Source organism: Falco rusticolus, chromosome 5, assembly GCF_015220075.1.
Source record: "Falco rusticolus isolate bFalRus1 chromosome 5, bFalRus1.pri, whole genome shotgun sequence".
NCBI lineage: Eukaryota > Metazoa > Chordata > Aves > Falconiformes > Falconidae > Falco > Falco rusticolus.
Genome location: NC_051191.1, coordinates 7,230,558 through 7,257,505, shown reverse-complemented (window position 1 = coordinate 7,257,505; position 26,948 = coordinate 7,230,558). Strand labels below are relative to the sequence as shown.

At 45.6% G+C, this 26,948-nt stretch overlaps 1 protein-coding gene across 1 annotated transcript in view; it reads left to right on the top strand.

Moving 5' to 3' along the window:
- The first annotated feature begins 1,619 nt into the window (after positions 1–1,619).
- Positions 1,620–26,948, top strand: part of PLXNB2 (plexin B2) — a 267,979-nt gene continuing 242,650 nt past the window's right edge. The window contains exons 1-2 of the mRNA XM_037387648.1: positions 1,620–1,731; positions 12,016–12,118. The gene's annotated coding sequence lies outside the window, so the exon portion shown is untranslated. The remainder of the gene's footprint in view (positions 1,732–12,015; positions 12,119–26,948) is intronic.

The following is a 26,948-nucleotide window of genomic DNA, read 5'->3' as shown; positions in this document are numbered from 1 at the left end:
TCTTACCAAGCCCATTAGCAGCCTGTGAGTTTCTCTGTCCTGGATCCCTCCCAGGCTTGCAGGACACGACTAACCCGATTTTCCTAGGGAAGTCCCATCTCTGTCTTCTTCAGATACCCCTTCCTCTCTTCCAGCAAGCAAAGAGGTACAGAGGGGAATCCAGATCTTTAGAAATGCTGCACAGTTACGCCCGAGCCATTCTTTCTCATCTTATCTTACAGTGATTCAGCCTGGTCAGGTGAAGAGCAGGAAGGAGACAAACAAACAAGGATGAGGGCCTGCTGGTGGAGGCTAGCACAAAAACTGGGCCAGCCCGGTGAGACCCAGCCAGCCCAGCCTGCCTCCTGAGAGCAACCCCAGAGGGAAAACCACACAAAACACCACGTTACCTTGGAACGGTCCCAACCCACCGCTATGACTTCGGCGACACTTTGCACGGCCAAGGTCTGAAAACCAGTTTTAACATCTTTTCCAACAGTCTCGCACTTTTTACTCTTGCCCAGGTTTTGGAGCTGATATTTATTTATTTGGTGTTTGCTGCCATTCTGAGGTACAATGATGATTTTCCAGCAACTTCCAGGGTGCCGCCTGAGAAGCATGGTTTTCGCACCAGCTCTCTCCTGTTGTTTCAGTGTCGTTCAGCCCAACGCACACAGCATTTAATGAAGCTGTGCTCCAAGTGCCAACAGCAGCTAATTAATTGCTCCTCGCAACATCACCGGTCCACATTTGACTGATGGAAAGCTACCTACAAAGTTTAAACAACCTGCCCAAAGCTTACCTGAGCCATTCTTCTAAGTCATCCCTCTTTTTAATACATTAACCCTACATCACTTACAGTTGAGACAAATTTGAGATCTGAACCGGGGGAAGATTGCGGTGCTAAAGCAAAGCAATGCCATGCTTGCAGGCAGCGCCCTTCATTAACTCCCGTTGGCATGTTTCTGGGGGAAGAGAGGAGAAAAGACCTTCAGAAACTGTGATTACAGAGTTTACCTGGGAGGGATAAACCCCGGGGTACTTCAAGTCCACGTAAAACGTTGCCAGTGACACATTTGTGGCCCCACAACGACAGGGCTGGGTGCACAAGGAGGAGAGGCGAGCTCTGGGAGCCCAGGAGCCTCTCCGCTCCGGGCTGGAAATCACACTGCCCCCAAAACACCACCGACGCGCCGGGCAGCCCGCGGCCTTCAGCAAAGAGACCTCTTCCCCCGCGGGTCAGAGGGCGAGACGGTGGCCAGCGCCGGTCCCAGCGGCGGGCAGAGCCCCCCGGCACCGCGCACCCGGGGGCTGCGCTCCCCGCCCCGGCGCTCCCGCGGGAGGCTGGCGGGAGCGGGGGGGGCGCCGCCACCGGCGCTGGAGCAGCCGCCCCCGGCCCGGCGCGTCCCCGACTCGGGGCTCCCCGGGAGCGCTCGGCCCCGCGGCTGGCGCCGCGCCGGCTCTGCCTGGCTGGCGGGCAGCACAAAGCGGAGACGGGGAAAGGAAAGGGGAGAGAAAGTGCGGCTCCTGCCTCCGCCCGGCCCTCCGCCTGGATCTCCCAGCGTGAGACAGCGCTGCAAGCGGATCCTGACCGGGGGCAGGGGGTGGAGAGAGGCGGAGGAGGAGGACGGAGGGAGGGAGGGAGGGAGGAAGGGAAGGAGGGACGAACGGGAGCCTCTCTCCTTCCCTGGGCTGTTTTTTCAGTTTCCTGTCTCGCATTGTGCTCACAGCGGATATGTGCTGCGCCTACAGGTGTGTCCCCTCCTCGCAGCTTTTCCCCGGCTCCCCGGCGTAGGCTCCGGCTGTCGGGGGGCGGCGGCGGATCGCGACCGTCATGTGATGATTAATTCCTCGCGGGGCGGTTTCTCTCTCCTCTCTCCCTCTGCCTTCCCCTCCCTCGCTCCCCGCCGCTCTCCTCCTTCCTCTCGGAGGTGGCCGCAGCCGCTGCCGCCTTCGCGCCGACTCCGGCTGCTGTGGCGGCGGCGGGGCCCGCCGGGAGCACGGGCGGCCGCCGGGGGCTGCCGTAGCGCCTCTGCCCAGCCCGCCGCCGCCCGCCCCGGGCTGCCGGGCGCCGCCGCTCCCGCTCGGGCAACTCGGACGGTCCGCGCCCGCCGGGCTGCCTCCCGCCGGCGCCTGCACCTGTTGAAGGTAACGCAGCCCCCAGCGCGGCCGCTGCGCGTCGGGGCTGGGGCGGCGGTTTCGCGGCGAGGGGTCCGGGCCGCCCGCTCGCTCGGGGGCCGCCGAACCGCGGGCACAGCAACTTCCCCCTCCTCGGCTGCGGCCCCCGGGGCCAGGGCGGCAGGGGCCGCCGCCGCGCTGCCCGCGCCCCAGATGGTTCTGGTTAAGGGGCGCCCAGCCCAGCGGCGGCTCCGGACTTTGGGCGCCTTCCCCGAGCCGCCGCGCAGGGACGGGGGGAGGCGCGGGGCGGCGGCTCCTCCCGCCCGGCCGCCGCCGAGCGCCGGTGCCCGGCGGAGCTCCCTGCGCTCCGCTCCGCTGCGTGGGGGCTGGCGGCGGCTGCTGCTGCTGCTCGGGGGGGGGGTCGCAGCCTCCCCCCGGCGCGGCTGGGGTCGGCAGCCCCGGGGTCAAGGCTCGCCCCGACCCCGCGCTTCGCCTTGGCCCTGCCGGCTCGGGGGCTCGCCTGGGATTTCCTGCAAACGCGTTTTGTCTCTTCGCAGAGGCAGTTTTAAACTTTCTTTCCGAACTGTTAATTAGATGTGCTGCGCCTCGCTCGCGTTCCGTGCAGGCGCATGGGCGCGCGAGGCTGGAAGGGCTTGTGACTCCCGGCGCTGTGACCGGGCGCTGCCGGGCGCCCCTCTCCCGTCGCTCTCCCGTCCCTGTTCAGCCGGGCCATACCTGTGACCTGTGACTTTGCATTCGCCGGGACTGCGACAGCCTCGGTGGCAGTCGGAGGCAGGAGGGGTAGATAACGATTTGGGTCCTTTCTGGGTTAGCCAGGCGCTCAGGTGAATAATACAAAGAAGGAAGCATAAGTTTATCGCGACTCGGGAATCTCGTGGAAAATGGCATTGCCTTTGTTGTCCGTGAGTTATAACACTACGGTCCCGTCCCTGTGGCCGAGCTCGTTCTCAAATGATAACTTGCTTGTAAGGGAACTTGATGCTTTTGTGACTAACGCTGTTACCTTGAATGTGATGATAAGCTTATTGAACACCAGAGGGAACTCTGAATAGGTAATTCGTTCGAGGGAGATGTATGCTTATTTTACTGTTTATGTTCTCATTACAATGGAATCTAGAAGGAAGCAAAGGTTGGTAAGTAATAGGCTGCCGGTATGTACCTAGGATCGGCTTCAGCTTGCTTTATGGTTCTTTTCTGAAGGCGTCAACCCCAACGCTGGACTGAAAAAAAAATAATCTCTTTCTTTCCCTCCTTCTAAAGCTTGAAATGCAGAACTGGCTTTGTAGGATCAGGATTGTGTGTACGGTGCTGTAGGCAAATCAGCTGGGAGACCTGTTGGCTGTAAGCTAGGGACTGAGATTACATACGCATGTTGGGCTGGCGCTTAATGCCCAGCCTGCCTCTTTGGTGCGAGATGTATCCGGTGTGGTCGGGTACGGGGGCTGCCGCCTGCGATGGAAAAGCCAGAACAGAGCATGCTTCCAGCCAAAACAAAAGGGAGGAAGTCTGCTGCCGAGCCTGGCATGGCTTGTCCTCCTTGCCTTGAATACTCCTGCGTCCGAAGCCCTGGTGGGAACCTAGTCTGATTGCATGTGAAGAAAATTATCTTTCTTAGAATACATTACTTAAACCAATACGGAAGGTAGATGGTGACAATGTTTGGGGAAGGAGTTTGAATAGTGGCTTCTGGTACCAAAAGCTTTTTACATGGTCTGATAACTGTAAGCAGCTGGAGCCAACCCACCAAGATGTGATGCTGTGTTTTGTAGTAAAATCAATGCCAAAAGCATGCACCTGAAGCTTTGGATGCTTGTGGTAGTCTGTTACAACAGCATTGATACTTTGACATCTTTGATACTCCTGGATTGGTGACAACATGGGAAGGATAGCAAAATAAATACAGTTGTGACACTGACGCTCCAGGAGCTGAGGCATCCAGCTGTTCATCCTGTCCGTTTGCCAGAGGTTACTCTGCCATTCAGGCTTCTTTTCTATTGGATTTTGAATCTGCCAGAGTCTGCAGCGTGGCATGTGAATGTAAACTACATTTTATGGCTGCTCATATTAGTGTGTAATGTTGTGAAGTCCAGTAGCGTGAGCCTCCTGTTCGTCCCTGTCCTGGCCGGGTGACAAGGCAGACAGCAGGGGGGGGGTTGGCTAGATCGAGCTGCAGCTGTGAACCACAGCCCATAAGCACCTACATTCTCCTTAGATGGCAAATGTGATGCCAGCTTCTTACCTCGTACCATGTCTGGGTGCGCAGTGGTAGTGGGGAGGCAGCTTTGCACCAGAAGAGGTTGTGTGACCTTCTCGGTAGGTCAGTCACAGCACGTGGGGTTCAGGGTTTCAGAAGGACATAGTAGATGGCGCACCGGAACAGTCTTTCTCTCCTCCTCCTTCATCCATTCTGGGAACTAGCAAGTGAATGAAGGGGTTTTTTCTTTTAGCCAAAACTTGCTTTGTCCATCTAACGTAAAGATCTATTATGTAAAATATCCTCACTAACAGCACAGCCCTCTTTTGCCTGAATTTTCCTACAGATGTTGGAGGTGGGATAAAAGCTTTACAAAACTGGGAACTGTTTGCCTTGCTTGCAGAAGCTCCCTAAGAACAAATTACATCTTGAAGGGAGATCTCTTCATGAATGCCTGTTAAGAACAAAAAAATATTCCGGTGACTTGTTGCTAATGGGTTTGGATTCTGTCTTGGTTCTGAGAAAATAGTTTGTACATTTATTTATTTTTATGAAGACTTAGTACTAAGCACTTTGTATTTCTGTAACAGCTATAATTTGGAACTTTTCATACACTTTCAAACTATTTATTGTACGAAGCATGGAATGAAGGTATTTACTACACTAGTGTCACATTCTGAATATTGAGTTACAATTGTAAAATTAAGGTAACAGGCTTAAATTGGGATTTGCAACTTTAAGCTCTTGCCAGCAAGCAGTTAATGGCAATGTTAACTGCTAGTAAAGTAATTGCTACCGTTCTTTTACTGTCATTTTGTTCTCACTCTCCTCCAGTCAGACTGTTCCACAGAGATATAATGAATATTCACCAAAATAGCTTGGCATTGTCACTTACGCAATTCCTCATCAGATCCAATGTGTTGATGAGTTAATGTGCACTTGATTAAATGTACTTGATTTATGCAAACAAAAAATGTAGGTCCTTCTTGAAGTAAAGTTAGCACCTGCACAGCTGTTAGTGAGATGAGAGTCTAAATAATTAAGATGGAATTAAGTAAACAAACGACCCCAGTGTGATCTTCTTCCTACTTACTCACCTTTATCTTTTAGTTCAGCTCAGTAGTGGATGTTTGTTTTGGCTTTTCTTGACAGGTTTTCTCATGTACCACAGGATGTTATGAAGCTCAGCTTATGGGGGGGGGTGGGGGAAGCTTATGGGGGGGGTGGGGGATGATGTCCTCTCTAAATGGCTGCTACCATTAGAATAAAAATAAATATATAAAAAAAGGCCATTATTAGCTATAATAAAGCCAGAGGTAACTAGAATTAGTAGAGTATTACTTTAGTTTTGTTTAAGTGTGAGACTGACTCGGATTTGACATTGGTCTGGTAATTCTTGTTTAAAAAAAACAAACACCAAACAGCACAGTCTGCATAAGTCATTGAGGGGGTGTCTGTTTAAAAAAAATAATGGATTTAGGTAGTAAGTAACTCCTAATCTTTGCTTGGTCAAAACGTATGTAGGCAAAGTGGAAATAAGGAGCTGGAGAGAGCCATGTTGTCTAAGCCATTAGTGGCTTAGTGGTACAAAAAGCTCTCTGACTACAGAACTGCTCAGAACTGGCCACAAAAAGAGGCTGTGGAGTGCTTGCCCCTGGAGGCTCCAGAGGGTGGATGGAGGAGGGAGAGGGCAGTTGCTTTCCCGAGCCCTGGAGCAATAGGGCAGGCTAGAGGGTTGTTCAGTGGACCTTGTGGAGTTGGGGCTTACTTTCTTTAGTGTCACGGTTTAACCGCGGCTGGCAACTAAGCACCACACATCTGCTTGCTCCCTCCCTCCCGGTGGGGTAGGGGAGAGAACTGGAAGAGTAAAAGTGAGAAAACTCGTAGGTTGAGATAAAGACAGTTTAATAGGTAAAGCAAAAGCTGTGCACACACACAAATCAAAACGAGGAATTAATTCACCACTTCCCCTCGGCTGCAGGTTTTCAGCCATCCCCAGGACATCATGGCTTCATCATGTGTAGCAGTTGCTTGGGAAGACAAATGCCATCGCTCTGAATGGCCTCCCCCTTCCTTCTTCCCCCGGCTTTATATGCTGAGCATGATGCCCCATGGTCTGGCATATCCCTTTGGTCAGCTGGGGCCAGCTGTGCCAGCTGTGTCCCCTGCCAGCTCCTGGTGGGGTGGGGTGAGAGGCAGAAAGGGCCTTGGCTCTGTGCAAGCGCTGCTCGGCGGTAACGAAAACATCCCTGCGTTATCGACACTGCTTCCAGCGCAAATCCAAAGCACAGCCCCAGCCTAGCTACTATGAAGAAAATCAACTCTACCCCAGACAAAACCAGCAGGTTTAGGCAGATAGTAATTTAGTTATCTGTTAAAATCAAGTATTTCTGTTTCTGTCTCAGCAGTTAAGTTTCTGAAAATATGTAGCTTTTGGATCTCTAGGTTTCCATCTCAGATGGTTGAGGGAAGACCTACTTGTAGTGTCCAAAAGTGTCTGTGCTTCACAAACGTTAGTAACAATTATTTAAAAAAATCTCAGAACCAGCTTGACGATTGGCCCCTGCTCAATTCCTCAGCCTTAGACTGCCATAACATGGGGCAGAGTTTGTCCCCAGGAATGAGTCAGCAGAACTGTGGTCACCAGCCACGTGCTCAGTGAGACGCTCTGTTTCTCTTTGGAATTTGGCTTCTGGGAGCCAGTGCTAGCACAGGTTGATGATTAGCTCCACACTGAGCTCCCTGGGCTTAGGAGCCTAGCCACTCATCAACGGAGTCCACCTGGTGCCTTCTGAAGTGGTTCCCGTCTTGCTCCACCTTTGTGGTTAGCTTCCATGTTTCTGCCCTTCTGGGTTCGTTTTTGACATGCCCTCTTCCACCACCTGCCCTCAGGCAAACAGTTTTGTGATCCTGGAAACCAGTGAAATTAGTAGTTTTGATTTATTTGGTCGAAGTGTGTTGTCTTCAAAAAGTTAGTTATCTAATTGAAACCTTATTTAGTTTTAATTAAAACCTTATTCTAGTGTTTCGCTTTTCTTGCTAACTAGCATCACTAATTTAAGGCCACAGGTAAAAATTGAGGCAGTCAGTCTCACCTCTGTGCCCAGCAAGATCATGGAGTAGATCCTCCTGGAAACTATGCTAAAGCACTTGCAAAATGAGGTGGTGACAGCCAACATGGCTTTATTAAGGGCAAATCATGCCTGACAAAATTGGTGGCCTTCAGTGACAGAGCAGCTGGACTTGTCCAAAGCATTTGACACACACTCCCACGTGACATCCTTGTCTCTAAACTGAAGAGATGTGGATTTGGTGGATGGACCACTCGGTGGATAAGGAAATGGTGCTCAAAAGAGTTGCAGTCGATGTCCAGATGGAGATCAGTGACAAACACTGCTCCTCAGGGTTTGGTATTGGGACCGGTGCTGTTCAGTATCTTTGTCAGTCACAGGGATAGTGGGATTGAGTGCACCCTCAGCAAATTTGCTGATGACACCAAGCTCAGTGGTGCAGTCAATATGCCGGAGGGAAGTGATGCTGTCCAGAGGGACCTTTACAGGCTTGAGAGGTGGGCCCATACAAACCTCATGAAGTCCAACAAGGCCAAGTGCAAAGTCCTGCACATAGGTTGGGGCAATCCCAAGCACAGATACAGGCTGGGTGGAGAACTGATCGAGAGCAGCCCTGAGGAGGAGGACTTAGAGGTGTTGGTGTATGGTCCAGCAATGTGCACTTGCAGCTCAGAAAGCCAACCATATCCTGGCCTGCATCAAAAGAAACATGACCAGCAGGTTGAGGGAGGTGATTCTCCCCCTCTTCTCCACTCTTGTGAGACCCTACCTGGAGTACTGCGTTCAGCTGTGGGGCCACCAGCATAAGAAGGATGTGGATCTGTTGGAGCAAGTCCAGAGAAGGGCCATGAAGACGATCAGAGGGCTGGAGCCCCTCTCCTATGACGTCAGGCTGAGACAGTTGAGGGGGTTCAGCCTGGAGAAGAGAAGGCTCTGGGCAGACCTTATAGCAGCCTTCCAGTACCTAACGGGGGCCTAGAGAAGGCTGGAGAGGGACTTTTCACAAGGGCATGTGGTGATAGAGCAAGGGGGAATGGCTTAAAACTGAAAGAGATTAGATTTAGGTATTGGGAAGGATTCTTCACTATGAGGGTGGTGAGGCTCTGAAGCAGGTTGCCTGGAGAAGCTGTGGCTGCCCCATCCCTGACAGTGTTCAGGGCCAGGTTGGATGGGGCTTGGAGCAACCTGGTCTAGTGGAAGGTGTCCCTGCCCATGGCAGGGGGGTTGGAACTAGGTGATCTTTAAGGCCCTTTCCAATCCAAACCATTCTGTGATTCTATGATTTTGGCAATTTGCAGTGAATGGAATTTGTATTACTTGACAGTCACGGTTTTCTTTATGTTGTGATATGTTATCTGTCCTTCTTTCTGTTAAAGTTGTTCAAAAGCTTTCTCGGGCCTACAGCAAACCAGGAAGCTGTGGACAGGCTCTGCCCCTGAGCTGTCCTGTCCCTACTTCTTAGCTGGACCTGCGCAGGTAGACCTGTTGGGAGCACTCTGCCAGATTAAGTACATAGGAACCACCTGTGATCAGCATGGCTTTAAATAAAAATTAATGAGATTTTTAGTACTTCAAGTGAATTGTTACAGAATTTACCTTTTCAGAATAAGGTACATTCATGCTTATTGCTGAATAGACCTAGACCTGGCTAGCGTTTCTAATTAAGCTGGATTAAGGTGACATGTCGATGTGAAGGAAGCTCACATAAACCTGACATTAACCTTGCTATGTCTAGAGGGATTGTTGGGGTGATAGCTTGGTCTCTTGACGAAGTGATGCAGAAATCAAGGTCTCTCACAGTTCAAGCTTAACCTTCTGTCTATACTAATTGACTGTGTTTTAAATATGTAGAAATTTCAGGAGTGAACTCATGTCTTTTTCCCCAGGGCTTTTGTTTGTCTTCTAGATAGTTTAAGAGATAGTATCTCTTTCTGACAGATGTATGTAAGAGCTGTATATAAAGAAGATCTAGCTCTTACATTCCTAGTTGCGTCACTATTTAGAATTTGTGAAGGACCAGCTCTTTAACCAGTGTTTCCCAGTGGGAAAACAGTGATTAGTCAAATGTATTCTACCATAGGAAGAAAGCAGAGGGCAGAAAAATCCCCACCACATTGATTCGGTAAAAAGGGTGCAAGTGAAATATGGGGTGATCTCTCTTGTCCTGAATCAGAGGGGCAATTTAATAATCTTTTGTTTGTGCTTAGGCTAGGCATACACAGCAAATAAAAGCTTCTTTTCTAAAGATACATGGTGCTTGCAATGGTTAATAGTAGTAGGCTATGGTTTCCTTCCGCTTGTACTAGTTAGTCCTTTCCCTTCAATGGATCTGATTATGCTCATTGCAATTAGAAGTTCAAAATGTGCAGCTTCTCTCTAAAATACGTCAGAAGACCCGCTAATTTGTCGTTCCTTAATATTTTGCCACAGTGTGTGTTGAACTTGCGTGCTATGTTCACTTAATCAGTATGAGGCAAATTGGTATTAAGTTGATGTTGGGCCTGTTGAATTGTAAGGCAATGAAAGCAATGGTTTAACCTCTTCTATTTCCAGTCTTCTGGGTTTAGTAAGTAGTTAAAAAGCTTTAACAAATTTTTCTGTGCAGTTTTGATTAACATCATCAGCAACTGGGCCTTTTTCTGTCATGAACTGACTTAACACCCCATGAAAACTCTAGCTGGGATTGCGATGCATGCACATCACCCTTTGAGGTATAAGTTACAAACCTAGAAAAGCAACTGAAATGGGTAACTTTGGGGATATATATTTTTCCTCTCAAACATGCTAAGTGGAGGTGGTTTTGTCTGAAAGGCCTTTACTCAGGCAGAAAGCGTCTTTGTGAGTACTTTGAAGAAGTTTCTCAAGAGCCTGTAACTCTACAGCCATGAAGCTGTCTTCGTGACTGGGAATGTGTCTGCCACGGGCTCCAGGTGTTTTCTTCTTCTGCCCACCCAAGCTGTTGAAATGAAAACCCGAAAGACTTCACTTGCCTTGGCAATCCTGTAGCACTAAATGGTGGTATGAGTTTACTTATTAGTGCATTGGATAAAACTCCAGAGAGGTAATGTTTATGTTTATTAACAGATGGCCTCTTCATTTGACATTTAGCTGGGGGAAGATCTGCAAGCATTTCACAGTCCATTGTGCATTTAATTCAGTGCTCAGTAGCATTAGTGAAAATGCAGGGCAATATGCTTTTGGGTTTTTCAGTTGGTTTTGGTTTTCGTTTTGTTTGAGGGTTGGTTTGTTGTTGGTGGTTGGTTTTTTTTTTTTTGAGACTGTCATTCAGAGTTTAGGGTCAGTGGAGCCATCAAGTCCTACAGTTGCTAGACCATCTCACTTGGCATTGCTCATAGGCCGAACAAATCCTTAGGCTAAAGCATATGTTATCCTGAAAGTACCGAGAAAAAGAGACTACGTCTTCAAGAATTTTGTTCCTGTTCATTTCTCCCTGTTGCAATTCATATCTTGTTTTTAACAGGAGCCTTCTATGCTTTTGACTTGCATCTGTTGGTCCCTTTTAAGTCTGCTCGTGGCTGTATTAAAGTGTTTTTTTCATTGCTGATATTTTTTTTTTTTTCCTTAAAGATGATCAAGTAAGCTGTCAGTTGTCTGTGTGGCTTATCAGAAGGACTGAATCTTTAAATCTGATTATACATAATGCTTTTTTTCCCCTCTACACGCTAATTGCTTTTGTGGCTGTGCTCTGCATGTTCTCTAATTTTCAGCATCTTTTTTTGAGCATCAGCCATGGAACTGGGCACAGTATTTCAGTGTCACTCTTTACCATTGCGTACCCCCCCCCCCCCCCGCATTCAGTATTTCCATTCACTGTCATATCTTTTTCATATCTTGCATCCATGAAACACATTAGCCCTTTTAATAACATCAGAAGCTCTGAATGCTTAGTTGCAAGACTATGATGACCTCCACATCCCTTTTTGTTTCCTTGCTTCGTAAGGTCGTGGTCCTCTGATTTGCAAACCTGACCTGCGTTCCTTGTTACTGGATACGTGTATCTGCATTCAGATATCTTAAGACTGTTTTGGTTGGAATGAGCCCAGCTTGACAAGAATTGAGCTAACGTTGTGTGATTTCTTTTCTATTTTTATTTATCATGCTACTAAACCATGTAATCCGTTAATTTTACCACCAAGGACATGCTTATTTCCAGGTAGCTAATAAAACACTTAGGTAATATAGAGCATAATTCCAGTCATTGCAACTTGAAAAAGGAGCATTGTGGTTGCACACTGATGTTACTCAGTAATGACAATTTTGGGAGATCTTTCAGTTAAGTAATTTTTGACCTATTTTGCCTATATATTTTGATATCCTGATTTTAAAGTTCTGTTGATTTGATGTTTGTTGGCTGTTAGGACATATCTTGAAGTGTTCAATTGCTGTATTCAGTGCAAAATCAATAGATTTCACCTTCTTTACTCTTCTTCCTTTTGCGTTTATATAGATGAAAACAAGGAATTTTCTGTGATGTATTGAGATGCCAGCTCCAAAATAATTCCTTGCTTAGGATACCCATAAACCCCTTGAGCAAGCTATTTCTCTTCGTGTATGTTGCCCAGTCCCTTGTCTTATGTATTCTCTGAAGCATCTTTTCTGTGTCTCTCCCAGCAGGAACAAGTACACGTCAAAAGGCACTTCATCCTGGAAGCTATTTGCACAGAAGCCTGAGTCCCAAGAGGTCCCTTTCGCTAGTGGCTGTCATGCTGCTCAGGTGAGCTAAGAACTCATTTGAACTGAGGGTTGGGGTTTTTTAACCTCCCTTTCTTCTTCCAAAGCAGCATGTTGCTTGCTTGAGGAGGAGGAGGTCCTCTTGTAGAGTGCTGCAGTGTGGTTGGCTTGGTGCATTAAGACGAGAGATGGCTGTGTGAGGTTTATGTGCTTTGGACATAGGTTGAAATATTACAGCCTCAAACTTAGTGCAATAATCTGGGATGAAAATGTATTCACTTTGCAATTGTCCTGGATACTGTGTGATTTAATAGTGGCTTTTATGCATATTTTTATACCTCCTGGACCTGTAGTGCAAAATGACATTAAGCAACTTACGTGTGTGAATCATCTCCAGGGTAACTTAGTTATCAAAACATAGTATCTCAATTGCTCAGAGTAACCCTTTCCACTTCTCTAATTGCACTTTTGCAATGTGCGTTGCTTATACTGCCGCTCTTCAAATTATTGTGTACAGGTGTACCTGGTAAGAACTTTCCAATTTACTTTTCCCAGTTGTAGCAATTAGTTACTATCTTTTCATTTTGATCCCGAGGCCTGTAAACTAAGTGAGTAGATGTAAACAGCATCCTTGAAACTGAAGTCTTCATGCTGTTTTCTTGTACTGATAATTTGAAGAAGCAGACTGCGTTTTCTGTTGTCTGTGGCATAATTAATCTACTTGAATTCTACTTGAATGGGAACTGTGGTATCAGAAGAGGGTTTAGCAGCCTTGGAAGTTAGGAGCTTTTGAATGAGACAGCAATGAAGAGTTTGCATATGTTATTACTCGGCTTTTTGAGAAAAGAAGAGACAGGTAAATTCATGGGCAGAAATGGCTACGTATTTGCTTCCTTTCCTTCCCTCTCACAGACACCTATTTTGCTCACACCTTTCATGTACAGTTAGTTGGCACGGCTGGGTTGTTTGCTGGTGTTTCTCTGATCAAACTGTGATGCTGCTACGCTGTGTTAATAGTTCAGTGGCATTGTTCAGCCAAAACAGGTGTATCTACTGGAATACCAGGAGCCTGGGCTGCTTTGTTTGTAGGTTTGGTGTCCAGAGTGCCATCTGTGCAGTCCCTTGTATGCAGTAGGGTCCTGTAGGTTTCTTGACTGGTGACTTCATGCATTCTGCTTTTTCTGTCTTTAGCAAGTAATTTCATTTTTCTCTGATTTATTGGGTTTTTAAAAAAAATTTGGCATTGCATCTTTTGGGGGAATTTGGGGGGAATCTGTAGACAAAAAATAAATGTTAGCGGTAGTTTTGTCATGTATAAGTAGGGCAAGTGGATGCTACAGCGTTGCTTCTTGACCAGGAAGGGTGGTGACCTGGCAATTCTGTAAACTATCCTATGTCCTCTCCCCAAAAGCCTCTGTGCAAAAGCAGACCTGCATCCCCAGATTTCCTGGCTTGAGCAAATCCTTCCACGAGGCGCTTCCATGAGGCACTTCCACATCAGGCTTTCTGTACCCACGAGCTGACTTGGCACAGGGAGGAGCATTTCTGTTCCAAGTGGGTTAGCAGCGTGCACAGACCGTCATTCAACGATATGAAATCTTTGGTGGCAGCTCTGCTTTAAGTGGTTCCTGCCATCGCTGGCCAGTAGCTGCTTAGTTGTGCTACCATGACTGTTTTGTGGAGCTGTGCTGTGAACTGGATGGGAGAACTGCTCTGGCATTATAGTGTAGCTGTTACATGGCTTTGAAAAAAGTATTTTAAAGTTTTATTGCATCACTGACGTGTTTCACAGCACGGCCCGGCAAACACACATTATTTTGTGGTGTTGAATTGAGAAGCCTGAAAGCCAAAAAAACCCCAAACCCAGGATTCAGGATCCACTGAAACTAATTTCGTTGCCAAATTCTTTGTGTTATCAAGCCCCACCTGTGTCTGTAGCAATCTTGTTGGCTGCCCATCCCCTCCTGGGTGGCCCTACTAGTCAGGGAGAAGGAGGCCTTTGCAGATGGAGTTAGGGTGTTAAGCTTGTGCTTTCAACAGCAGCCGTGCCCCTGTGTAGCTTTACTTCCATTGGGAATAATAAGAGGTGACTTTAAACTGAATACAGACGTTTTGCGTAGAACTGGCTATGCCTTTATTCTCTATGGCTGCTTTAAATACTGTGTCCGAATGCACTTCACGGGGGAGCTTTCTCGATACCCGTTTGTTTTCTTTCTCAGCTGATGACCTCCCGTGCACTGCTAGCCCACTCTGTAGCATTAACCGTGCATATAGTCACTTCCTTTTCCTTGTTACCTCGTTTTAGAAGACTTTGGTCTTGAATCTTGTAAATGGGGTGATAATTTCAAAGCAAACAGCTTCCAGTCCTTTCTTGCCAACTTTTGCCCACAAGGTATGCAAAGTAAACAGAGTAGTTAGGAAATTAGTTATGTACCTTCCCTCCTAGTGCAAGGCATCCCAGGATGGTTCATAGCTCTTTAAGTAATGAATAAAGGGGGAGATTGAAATTGGTATGCCCAAGTTGTGTTTTTATGTATGGAGCTATTGCACAGATCATTCAAATTCTTAAGAAGCTTTAGGAAAACCCTGTAAAATGTGAGGCTTTAAAAAATCTCTGCTATTCATGTGCTGAATGTAAAGCTGTTTTATTGCTTGCAGCAGAGAAAGAAAATCAAAATATCAAGGATAGGGTAAAAGAATTATAGATAATTTTCTTCACATATAAAAAAAATAATTTTTAAACAGACTTCACCTAAATACGAAGATTCTTACCTCTGTTAGGCTCTTCAAGGAAGCTTGGAAGGATTTCCAGGTGCTACCATGACATTTATGGTGGGGGTCTGGATGGAATGGCAGGTACACAGCAGCCACGGGGTACGATACCTGTAGTAAGATATGCAGATGCCATAATGGTGTATAATTGGAGGTGAGTGCAGGCAACTATTAAAAAATATGACTTTAAAAAGCTGACAAAGAAATGGTTAACACTTAATATATCTAGCTCCAGCCTAGGCATTGAACAGCCTTTGCCAATTGAGCAGTAGGAGAATTTGTTAAATGTGAAAACTAGACCTAAGGTTATTGACCCTGAGGCTTGGCTACAAGGGGATGGTATGGCTGTAAAGAGGAAAAACCATTATGTGATCCCCTCTAAATGAGGGAAGGCAGGTCCCAAGTGTATGACGCTTGCAGGAATTCAGATCAACAGTGGAGTTGCAATCTGCGGCCGCGAGAACAGACACAACTTCAGTTTAAAGCTCACGCATGTGGCAGCACAAATAGAAAGCTGGAGCCCCCCTGTCCCAAAAGGCCATTAGCAATTTTGCTCCCTTGACATGCCTGGAAGGGCAGTATCTTAATAACCCATACAGGTTCTCCTTCACACATTTCTAACCACTTCATAAAAGTAGCTGTATGCATGGAGTGCTCTCCTTTTCAGAAATAGGATCTCTGTTATTAAAAAAAAAAAGTTATATATTTCATATCTATATATAAAATTATATGTATTATATATAATATGTATAATAGATTTTATAGTTACAATTGATGTGTTTTTAATGGAGAGTATGCTCTGTCATATGAAAACTTTCTCTTCATGTTTCCCAAGTAAAGGTTTTGAAATTTGCTGAAGGTAGGGTTTTTTTTTAATAGAAATTCCTTGAGTACCATAAACGTTAAGTCAAAACACCTGAAAGAATGTAACATATCTGTCTTCTGGAATATTTCAGTTATACCAGTTATACTTGTGCCAAATGCAGAGCAGTGAACTCAGCTGCAAGGGCCTAATTTGGCTGTACTAGTAGTCCCTAAAATGCATGAGCTGATTATATTTTTTTAAGGCAGATTAAATTCTAAGCTTTTATGTTTACCTGAAGGGAGAGGAAATACTACAATATGACTATTTTTTTTAATCTCTTTTAAATATATAAAATACATATTTTATATTTATATTTATAATATATCATCCACAAGGTAAGGACAATGTGTTCCTGGAATAATTTATTTTTAAATAGCTGTGCTTCAATAAAGCATAAGATCAAACACCCCAAACGACACAGTAACATTTTTTGCTCTTTAGTTCAAATAAACCTCAGCTCAATTGATATATTTTGTTCCTGAGTGAAATTATAAATATAATCTTTACAAACCTAGGAGAAATTAGGAGTTGAGTTAGCCTTCTGCTTAGCCTAGCCCCTGTGAAGCAGACACTGCTTTATGAGATTTGATTCAGCCTCTGCTTTTTACCTGTTAATCTTTAATAAGATTAAAGCCATCCAGGTAAATGCAATTACAAATGTGATGAAGATTGTACCAAAGCCAGGAGAACAACAGTCTGGAAGATTTGTGGCTGAACTAAAAGTCATCAGAGTAACCTCTTCAGTACATACCTGTTCGTGTTCTCTGCCCGTCTCCTGGGGAAGGGTGGGCAGTGGTAGTCAGTGGGACCTGTACCTTCCTGGCTTATCTCGTGTAAAGATCAGCAAACCAGGTAGAAATCCAGATTATTATTTTTTGTCCTCTGAGGGGCGGTTTGAATGGCTTTCCTCTTGCGCTGTGGTCAGACAGAAGGCAACATCTTACCTCCTTCTCTGTCATAGTTAAATAGGTCCTTTTTTTGTGTGTGTGTGCATAGTTTAAAGATGATTTTGGGTGTAGCGGGGACAGTATGTTTATTTTTCATCCTTTTGTCTGGAGAAACCTGGCAGCAGATATCTGAGTCCTGGGGAAGGGTAGCTAATGAGAGCAATCCTTGCAGCCACTTCATATTACTTGGCTGTTTCAAGCAAGAGATAAAAAAACCTAGGTGACATCTAAGTTGGGGTTTAACTCTGGTGTGATGAGGCTGCACATGTTAAAGTTTTGAGGAGGCTGTAATATTTTTTCCATTCCTAGTTTTAGCTGTAAATATCTATGGCCTACTTAAATAAGATGGATGCACGTACCTCAAACTGAATAGCTGATTACAAGAAAATCAGATTGCTTTCCTCAAGTGAGCAGTTGCACAAACTCAAAACATTCAGAAAAGGTGAATTAACTGAAAGTGTGGAGATAGAATACACCAGACCTCAAGCCACCTGTGGGCAAGGGGTACTCTTGAGAGAGAAATTAACTTTCTCCTTTGGATTGGAAATAAAGGGAGTTTTAATTGCCAGTGAAGACGGAAGCAGCATGATGCCACCTCATCCTTCCACCTGGGAGTTGTTCTTCAGTGGAATGGTCTATCATTAGAACTTTTTCCGGAGAGGAGGTGGCTCCCATTTCATGGGAGAGTAAAGTGAACGATGGGGCTGTACTTATTTACCTAGGATCAAAACTGTGGATTTATTCCCCAGGCCTTGCAGATCCAGGAGTAGAAATCATGTGTCCAAAGGCCTTTGTGCTTGGAGACCCTCAAGGGTCTCCTCCTGGCTGAAGAACGACCCTCAGGTGATATTTTGGATCTATATTGTATGTGAATTGTGTAACTTCAACTAACGAGAACACACTAAGGTTACACTGAGAGCATGTTTACAGAAGAAGATTAAATTGTGAATCTGCACAACTGGGTCCAGTTAAAATGAAGTATCAGAACATCAATCACCAGCAGAGGCATGCAAAGGAAATCCTTCGCCGGCGTTCCTTGGGAGCACTGCAAGTGCCTCGCTGTTCCTGGAGTGCAAAATCATTCCTCCCCGCTAAAAAGCATCCAAATGCTTTTAATATTGACTAAGAGACTAAAAAAGCCCCAACAACTAAGTGTACAGATTGGATCCTATTACTGTGTTGAATAGCTATTAAAATGGCTGCTGTGGGAGATGTGGTAGGAAGGGAAGCGTAGCTCCCTGTAGCTGCACGCTTAAGAGCTTCTAAAGTTTTAAAACACTTTTGCTGCTTCCTCCTATGTCAATGCTACCTGCCATCCTCTATTTGTGTTTTGTATGTTGACTTGGGAAAAGATTTGATTTGACGCTACAGCAGAGCTTGAGGAACCGGCTGTACAGAATATTAATATCTGATCTCGTTTCGTTAATATCAATTTCAGGCATGCATTCCAGAGGGGGTTAATATTAAGCTGTTTTTAACCACAGCAATATTGTACAGATTCCTAGACCAAATGCACCAGCTGTTTTGCACTAAATTTTACGGTGCAGGAGACAAGAAACAGGCTTCCTCACAGAAAGGGAATGTGGCAGTGGAAGTCCTGGAAGCACGGGGAGGGGGGTTTAGGCACTGGGTGGGATGCCTTGCTTTCACAGAGAGGTCTGGCAAAGGTGAGGCAGGAGACCAGAGGGGCGGCTGGTCTTGGCTGTGCTCTCTCCTTGGTTTCTGGTGATGCTGCTCACCTCATCCCCATCCTACCTCAACTCTCTTGTTGACATGTGTTGTTTGTGTCCATTGTGGCTTGCAGGCTTTCAGCCAGGCTGTGTTTCTGGGCTGGCTTGTGGCTATCTGCCCCACTCCCTGCATCCACCTAAAGCAGAAGTGGTTGTGTGGCTATGTGCTGGAAGTTGGAGCAGACATTGCAATGGCCTGATCTCCTGCAAGACCACTGAATGAGGTCATATGACATTAGATTATTTTTTAATTTATTATTTTCTTTTTTACAATTCAGATAGGCAGCCTTGGAAGAAGTGAATGAACCATGTTATTCTCTCTTTCTCCACTCTTTCCACCACATAAAATGGCATAATTAGGTACCAGCTCTATTGTTTTACAAATGCCTCTATGCGTGAAATTAGTGTGCTTCCAAAAAAAGCCCGAAAACCAGAAGACTCTGCAGTGTTTGTTACAGTAAGTTAGGCCTGTGACATTCTATCCTCTGAGAAATATTCCTGCATAGAATATAGTTATCCAGTTCATCAACATGCATAATTTCTTCCACTACTCCTAGCTTTGAGTCAAGGTTGGATTTTGTGAAGATGTCTGCTGAGGAGTTTTACATATTGAGCTGTACGAAAAGGTTAAAAATTGTTGTTGCAGCAGCCGTGGAAAGCTATAGCATAAACGATTACTGCTTTAAAATATGAAAAAATGGTGTCTTTTAAATATCAAAGGGATTAGTATTAATCCAGCACTTGTGATTTTCTTAAATCATGTTATTTGCATAATAATACTCACCACCTGCTATATCTTCAAAGCGCTTTTCAGACATTAACTAATTGATCTTTGTAACACCCCTGTGATGTAAAGACCTGTTATTATCCCCACTCTGCAGATGTGGAAACCAAGACCCAGAGTAGTTGAAGGAACTTGTTGGGCACAAGGCTGAGATGGTCCCTATTGTCCTGTCCTCTGGGAGTTCCTGCCTGCAGCACTTCCAGGGACAGCCGCGCTTTCTTCTTGCCTGCCTTTATTTAGGAATAAAAAGGCACTGAGTTATTTCTTTGTGTCTTTGGAGGAATATTGTTGGGGGATGTTTATTTGTTTTGATTTTGAGATTTTTTTGCTAAATGATTTTGCTCCGGGTTTTAGTCACCCTGTAGTCAAAGGCACATAAGACAGAAAAGCATCTTACAGCTCCTTACTGTCTTCGTGCACCACAGCAACAGTAGTTGAGAGCTTTTAAGCACATTTTTCTTTGTTCAGAACTCAGTATGGTCTTCCTACTAGGAGCCTTTTGGTCAGATTCGCCCCTGCTTGTCAAAATAAAAAAATACTAAAATGGGAAGTGACAGGGTGAGTTGCCTGTTGTTACAAAATTTCAATACCTATTCCCATCCCGTGCTGGCAATAAGCAGCAGTGCTCAGGTGGCTGCCAGAAGGGCAGCTGCTGTCCATGGCCGAGGGCTGCTCTGGCAGTGGGAGGTTTGGGGTGGTGCTGTACTGGGATGGCAGCGTGTTCCTTCCCTGTGGGTTGTCTGCCTCCCACTTTTCCTCCACCACGTGTCTGGGGGAGCCACAGGCCCGCATTGCCACAGGTGCACGTTGTCCCAGCCCTCAGTTGTGTGGTGACACGTGGGCTCCTCCGACCTCCACCACTGCTGCTTCTGGAACAGAGCTTAGTAAAATGCCAGGTGGGCCTCGGTAAATATGTACCTGGAGCAAAAAATGGGGCAAAAATAGAGGACAGGCAGGTATCAGGCACCTAAATCAAAGAACAGATATTAAAAACTCTTTTACTGGTAATAATCTGAGGGAGAGTTCATAATAGGGTATTAAAAAAATATATTGCAGTCCCTTTAATCTGGCAGTGTCACTTTAATACTTGGTGCAAGAGCTTAAAGTTAGAGCATATGGATTTGTTTTTACAGATGTTTCAGCAGCATTATCTCCAAGCAGAAAAATAAATCTTGGTGGTGGGGCACTCGGAGTCCATCAGTGCAGGTTCAGACTAAACCGTAGGAAAAGCCTGTGTCATGCCAGATTTTAGGAGATGATTTCAGGTAACGTATGGTTTCCCAAGTGCAGTGCCTAGGTCCCCAGGACAGCCACGGCAGAGGCAAAGTGGCAGATGTCAACAAGTTAGGGGCACGGTTATATTGGCTTTAGTTATTCAGCTAAGCAGGGGGCCGGGGGAGGTGAGGAGGGGGAGCACAAGTCACTCTGAATTCCTTTGTACTCCGGCTGGGACAGATGGGCTGTAATCTCTCTTCACGGCACAAATTACAGGGTTTCCAGACCCTACAGGCTTAAGGGTTGTTGGCTTCTTTTCATTCCCTCGAACATCATTTCTGTGCAGACTGTGTTGGCTCAGGGCAGAAACAGATCTGGCTTCAGGTGAGAGCATCGCCTATCCTGTGAGGTGCTCTCTCCATGTTTGTGTCGTCTTCATGTGAAAGGCATGAAACCAAATGAAACACCCCATATGAAACACCACTTGAAGAAGGAAGGGCACCTTGGAAGAGGAAGGAGAGAGGGCAAAGCCCTGGTCATGCTCCAGGTGATGCTTGGCGGCAGGGGAAGCACTCCAGTGCTGATTAGTCTGCTAATGATGTGTTTGAAGGTGGAAAGAAGTGAGATAAAAGGTGGATCACTTAGTAAGAGGCGGGATTGGAAGGGCAGGGCAGGGCACAGGGGGCAATATGAGTAGGTCAGGCCTGGGGGTTGAACTCAGCTTGTGGGAGGCATTGTGCCAGCCCACTGTGCTCCCCTAGCAGGGACATGTGTGGTGCTTGGGAGAAGGCTCTGGCCATGGCATCCCCAGCACTCTCCGCAGACACAGCGGGACCTCTCTGCCTCCTTCCCCGCTGGAGGACGTGGCAGCCCTCGTGCCGGCAGGAGCCAACTGCTCCAGTGGTCTTAGGGGGAAATTGCCATGCTCACATCCATACCAGATTTTTTATTTTTTTGTGGGTGAGGGCCTGTTGGCTTGGTCAGTCACCTCAGCCACAGCTCTTATGCTCAGGGGGTGCCTGAGGGAAGAAACGGCCGCAGTTGGCTGCGGTGTTGCTGGGGCTGGTGGTGAAGCAGAGGTTCAGCTTCCCTTTATCGTGTTCAGCAAATGCTTTCTGGCCTCTGAAGGGATCAGAGTGAGTAGGAGCTTGTAAGCCGCCTTCTCTTTCCTGCTTTTGCTGCTGAGGGTAAACATGGACAATCAGATCATGTCAGAATTACAACGTGGACTGTGATGCCCTGGCTCCTGAAACGTGAAACAGGGGCATGCCCTCTTTCTCCTGACTTCTTTTTTCTTTTTGATCTGAAGCTACTGAAGTGTGGCATTTCTTTGTATCACAGATGGTAGATGTATCAAAAGGAGCCTGTAGAAGACTTCTTATTTTAACATATTGTAATTGGGGAAAAAAGCTTTTAAACCCAAATCCATCTCGTTTCTGTCCCCTTCCCCCTTAAATTAATCAAAGGAATAAAAATATTTCTGCTGCTTAAATTTATGTTTCAGACTTGGGATTAATTTTTTTAAGCTTAATGTTCATGAAGTATGCAGGGCTGTCTGCATCAGTGAATGACATCTTACAGATGTCCAGCTGAAGTTTTTCCATAGCATCCCGTCAGGAGGCCTCACTTCTGGACTGCGGTCAACATCAGATGCAGTTATTCCTGGCCTTTGGATCAGCCAGTGTAAATTTAATTTTATTTTTTTCTTGCTGTGAATACGTGCTCAGTTATGGGACTGAGTTGATAGCATTCCAGAAAACCTGGGCACCTATCAAATAATGATTACTTTTGATCTCTCTTCTGCTGAGCTGTACTGAACTACCAACCTATGGGAGAGATCTCAGCAAACTCGGTTTACTTAAAAGAACATTTAAAATAATGGAGAACGGGTTTGGGGAGGGATCTGAAGACGCCATGTACAGAGTCCATCGTCTCTTGTAGGCAGAATCAGTGGTGGTGAAGTTGTTCATTACAGATGCTTGTGGAACGTCTCCTCCAGACCTCTGATGGGGAAGGCTTCATAGCCGTCTGTTCCTCTGCTCAACTGTTGTTACTGTGAAGGTTTTGTGATGTTTATCCTGTAGCTCCTGGATGCTATTTAGGTCTCTTGTCTTTAATAGACATGGCCAATAGTCCATTCCCTTTCTCTCTATTTGTGTACTTAATAAAATATAAATCAGTTGCCAATAATTCTTGGCCCCTTGAAACGGTCTTAAACTGTTTAAAGTTCTCTTCAGAAATAACACTGCTTTGGCAATTTATACAGCCTTGAACTTGTTTGTGAACTGACTATAGACTCTGTAACTGGCTAGGTTTGTTTAGTAAACTTTTTAAAACCTCTCACCTTTTAAAAACCAATTGTTTCCAGACTGGGGTTATAAATGGAGTTCTGTGCCTTTTACTTGTTTAATTTTGCTGTGAACAAAAATGCTAGTGTCTTCATTCAGGGGCCTGCCTTGCTTTGTACCGGCTGATTTACAATACAATGTGTAAATGTAGTAGCAGCCTGGAACAAAGGAGAGCCTGTTTATCCAAACAAATTTGAGGGTGAGGGTGAAGAGGTAAATTACAGCCTGTTCACTGAACTGCAGCCTGAAAGCAGAATGAAACAACCCTGTGGGGAAACGTGACGGGCAAAACGATCCTCGGGGGTTTTGGGCCCAGCGTCCCTGTAATTTTAGGGTAGCGCTGACCCAGGGAGCCAAGGCGAGCTGTTGGGGCACCCAGGTGCTTCCTGGCCCTTTGGAGGAGCTTCGCTGGTAATTAAAGATATTTTTTTTTCAGCTAATTTTTGTGCCCTGCTTGGAGAGTTGTTCTTCTGTAGGCAGTTGTGCAGAGTCCAACATAACCTCTTCACAGGTCTGGCCGCAGTCGCCACAGTTCCCCGGCTGCGGCATTTTAGCTGATTGCTTCTACTTGTCCTGAACAAAAGCCAGGAAACACATTTCTCAGATTTAAGTATTTTGAGGTATTTTAGCCTTATTGTTAAGCTTGTGTATTTCAGCTGTAATAGCTAAGTCTATTAGTAAAGAGATTAAATTGTGTAGAAGTTATATTGCCTTGTCCAGACATGAAAAATAAATTGTTAGAAATGGGCATGTGTCCAAGGCGTGATCACTCCTGGAAAATAAATGGGACAAAAGTACTTGCTGCGGCACTTTGCTAAAAGGCTTGTGCCTTGCACACTCACTTTTCCTGCTTCCTGTAGATGAGTTCACTACCTAATTACAAAAAAACTTGAAGAATCACCTGTTCAAACTGGTGTTGATAGCGCTTCATGATGTTGGCTGCAGTAAGGGTCTGGTTTGCTGAAAATCTACCACCTGTTTCTGTTTGTGCTACTGTGTAACAGCTTGGAATGGTGATTTGCAGAGGAAGGTTGGCTGTAGCTAGGAATTGAATGAGGTGAACTCTTCTTTAACCCAGTTCATCAGCTTCTTGGCTTATTCGCATCCTGCGTGCCACATAGTATTTACATTGTATCAACCAACGTGAAGTTTCATCTGTCCTTTGGTTTTCTGCCCATTAAGTACAAAAGTCATTTAAGTTTTGCAGGGCTTTCTTCTAAACTTTCCTAAGTTGTAAATTACAGCTTTTTTGCAATCTTCAGCCTTGCCTGTGGGAAGAACACTTTAATTTGGGTTCAACAGTAGAGGAGTAATCTAGCTACACATCTAGCTACACATAGTGATTTTTCAGTTCGGCTGCAGTCAGCTTCTTACTCCAACTGTTCCACTAAAATTTCAAAGGTGGCAATCAATTCCCAGCCAGTGTTGTTTATCCCTCTCTTGATTTTTCTTGTTCTTTTCTTGGTCTGTGACACTGAAGAGAGAGAGCTTATAAAGTCTTATAAAGCATGTGTGCTGTATTCCTGTTAATGGTTTTCAACACAATTTTGTTAAGTCAGGATGCTGACCTGGTTTTGCTCTGTTTGGTCCTCGCCTAGAGTTTTATCACAAACTCAGATATTTCATGCTTGCCATCTCAAAACAGATGAGCAGCATCTCTTAAGAAACATATTTTAACTTCTCGTGTCTGTTGGTCCTTTCCAGTGTGAAAATGGGTCAGCGTTAGCTAAACTAGTTTATCTTGTTCTCTGTATACCTGAATACAAAGTCAGGCTGAAAGCTCTCGCTTGGTGTGCAAGTTCGCTCCACAGCCATTTTATAGGCACCCGAACTTGAAACGCATCCTTTCAACGTTGGTGAGCTCTGTTCTGTGGACAAACGGGGCAGACACGTAAGGGCTGACTCGTGCCGGTGAGCACAGGCGGTAGCTGTGCCAAGGCCAGCAGGAAAGCTCCCGATCTGGGGCGAGGGATGCCCTGATGGTGCAGGAGCTGCTGCCCTGCTAGGTACTGGCGGGTCAGCTGATGGGATGCACTGCTCTTGAGAAGCTTGTTTTTATTCCTGTAATTTGTGTGTAAGGTTAATTTCCTCTTGAGAATATGTAAGAGGAGGCTCAGTCTTCAGGGACTGCTGCCTGCTAAAGGAGCCAGGGGTTGGTTTGGTTTGGTTTAAGCAGCTAAGTGTGGTATGGACTGTTTCCTGATGGAAGGACAATAACATCTTCATAGCTTTTGTTCTAAAAAGCTTTGAGAAGGCTGTGGGCAATGGGTCGGCCCATAAACGTTATTAATTTCATGTGGAGTGGCTAAACTTCCTGCTGACTTAGGTAATGTACCCACTGAGCTTGGAGAAAAGGTTAGAGAAGGCAATTATGGAAAAATCCTTTTCTTTTAAGCTTTTCTAAGCTTAACCAAGCCACTGTCAATAATTACTCTTTTTTTCCTTGCTATTGTGGACTGAGTCTAATCCAGACTTGATTTGTTTAATTTTTTTTAATTTTTTTTTTTATTGCGTGAACATGCACACTTAAGCTACATGGAGAATATCAAGCTACGTTGGGTACACACTGAGCAAATGCATTTGCTGGATGTACCTGGTGTGTTAAGCAGTGAACAGATTTATAGTATGTTTATAAGTGGTCATAATTGGGTTGTAAAAGTGTGTGCTCTTGCGCTTTTATTTCTCTGGTTGTCTCTGAAGTTGAACAAGGCATCTTACAGAGTGGCATCGGGATGGAGGAGGGGTTCAACCAGAAGGGCTAGAAATGGCAGCTGTTTGTTTATGCCAGGATTTTTATGCTCTCTTCTTCCTCTTCTCTTTCTTAGGGGTAGTCTTATGTATTACACCCACTCTCATTCCGTTCTGGTGAATGTGTGTGGATGTGCTCCAAGACCATATGTGCTCATAGATACATGTTTCAAAGGAAACTCTAGACGGCCTAGAGAAGCTGTTGGAGCTTAGATGAGCCCTGAATTTGCCGAGTGCTACAGCATTTCTTTTGAAGAACTACATGGCAGTGCTGCCATTTCTTTTCTTAAGCACCTTTACACACTGATGGACACTCGTAGTCCCCAAAGCAAAGTAAGCTGCTGATGCATACTCTATATGAACTTAAGCAAGCTGAATTTCACCTTAAGCTCACCTGGGCTTTTTAGTGGCTAGCTGCCATGTTTTGTTTCACATGATGTCTTTGCCCAGCAGCGAGGATAACGTGAGGTTGTTAGGCTGTTTCTTTTTTTTTTTTTTTTTTTTTTTTTTTGTTTCCCCTCCATGCACAATGATTTCTGTAAAAAGGACTTTCCCAAGTGGTTTTCCTGGAACGGCAGGCACTTGCCCCAGCTGATTCAGGGACATTGACTTACCGAGTTGTTATTTCTAGGTAATGAGGTTTTTGGCTGCTGACCAGAAGGACCTTGGCCATGTCTGCTCTGCTTGAGACTATTCCTGGTTAGATGCCTACTTTCTGTTTGATGAACCTCTGCAGGTCCTAGGTGGCTTCCATATGATTTGTGTGGTGTTAAACTGAATATGCTAAATGTACTCTTCTTTGGGGAATGCAGTGCATCTGGTGCAGATTTCGGCATCCTTTTCTTTCCAAAAACCAGTATTGCACAATAGCAGTTCCATTCCAGCAGCAGCAGCTGTTGAGCCTGCACCGTATTCAAGTTAAATGTTTGCCAGGAGTTGTCCTGATCTTTCATATGAAGGCATTTATTTTAAAAAGTCTTCCTACATGTTTTTATGGATATCTGGTCCGCTACTCTTGAAAAACGAGTGATTGTACCTGGCAGGTGCTTCAACAGGCTTTTATGTAGCATCTTTCACTCTTTATGTGCTCTAATCCGTTGTACTGATCTTTGTTAATTTGTTTCTGTAGAAACAAGTTTCATAGCCCTGACAGGCTGATCCTGTTTGTAGCTAGCTAGAGGTAAGGGAAGGGAACTGCTTTGAGTTTTCACAGGTGTTGCCATGCAGTCATGCATTCCCTTCTCCAGCCTTCACACTTTGGTCAGCCATGAAATACAGCATACAAGGGTGTGTATGCAAATTGTCAGCTAAAAAAGCCACCCTCTCTGAACATAGGGAACTGGTCATTTTAGGGATGAGCAGTCTTGTTTGCTCGCCTCCTAAGACAGCACCATGAAATCGCCTTTAGAGACTTGACAACAGCAAAAGAAAATTGCTTCTCCCCCTTGCCCTGCCTTTGGAAGA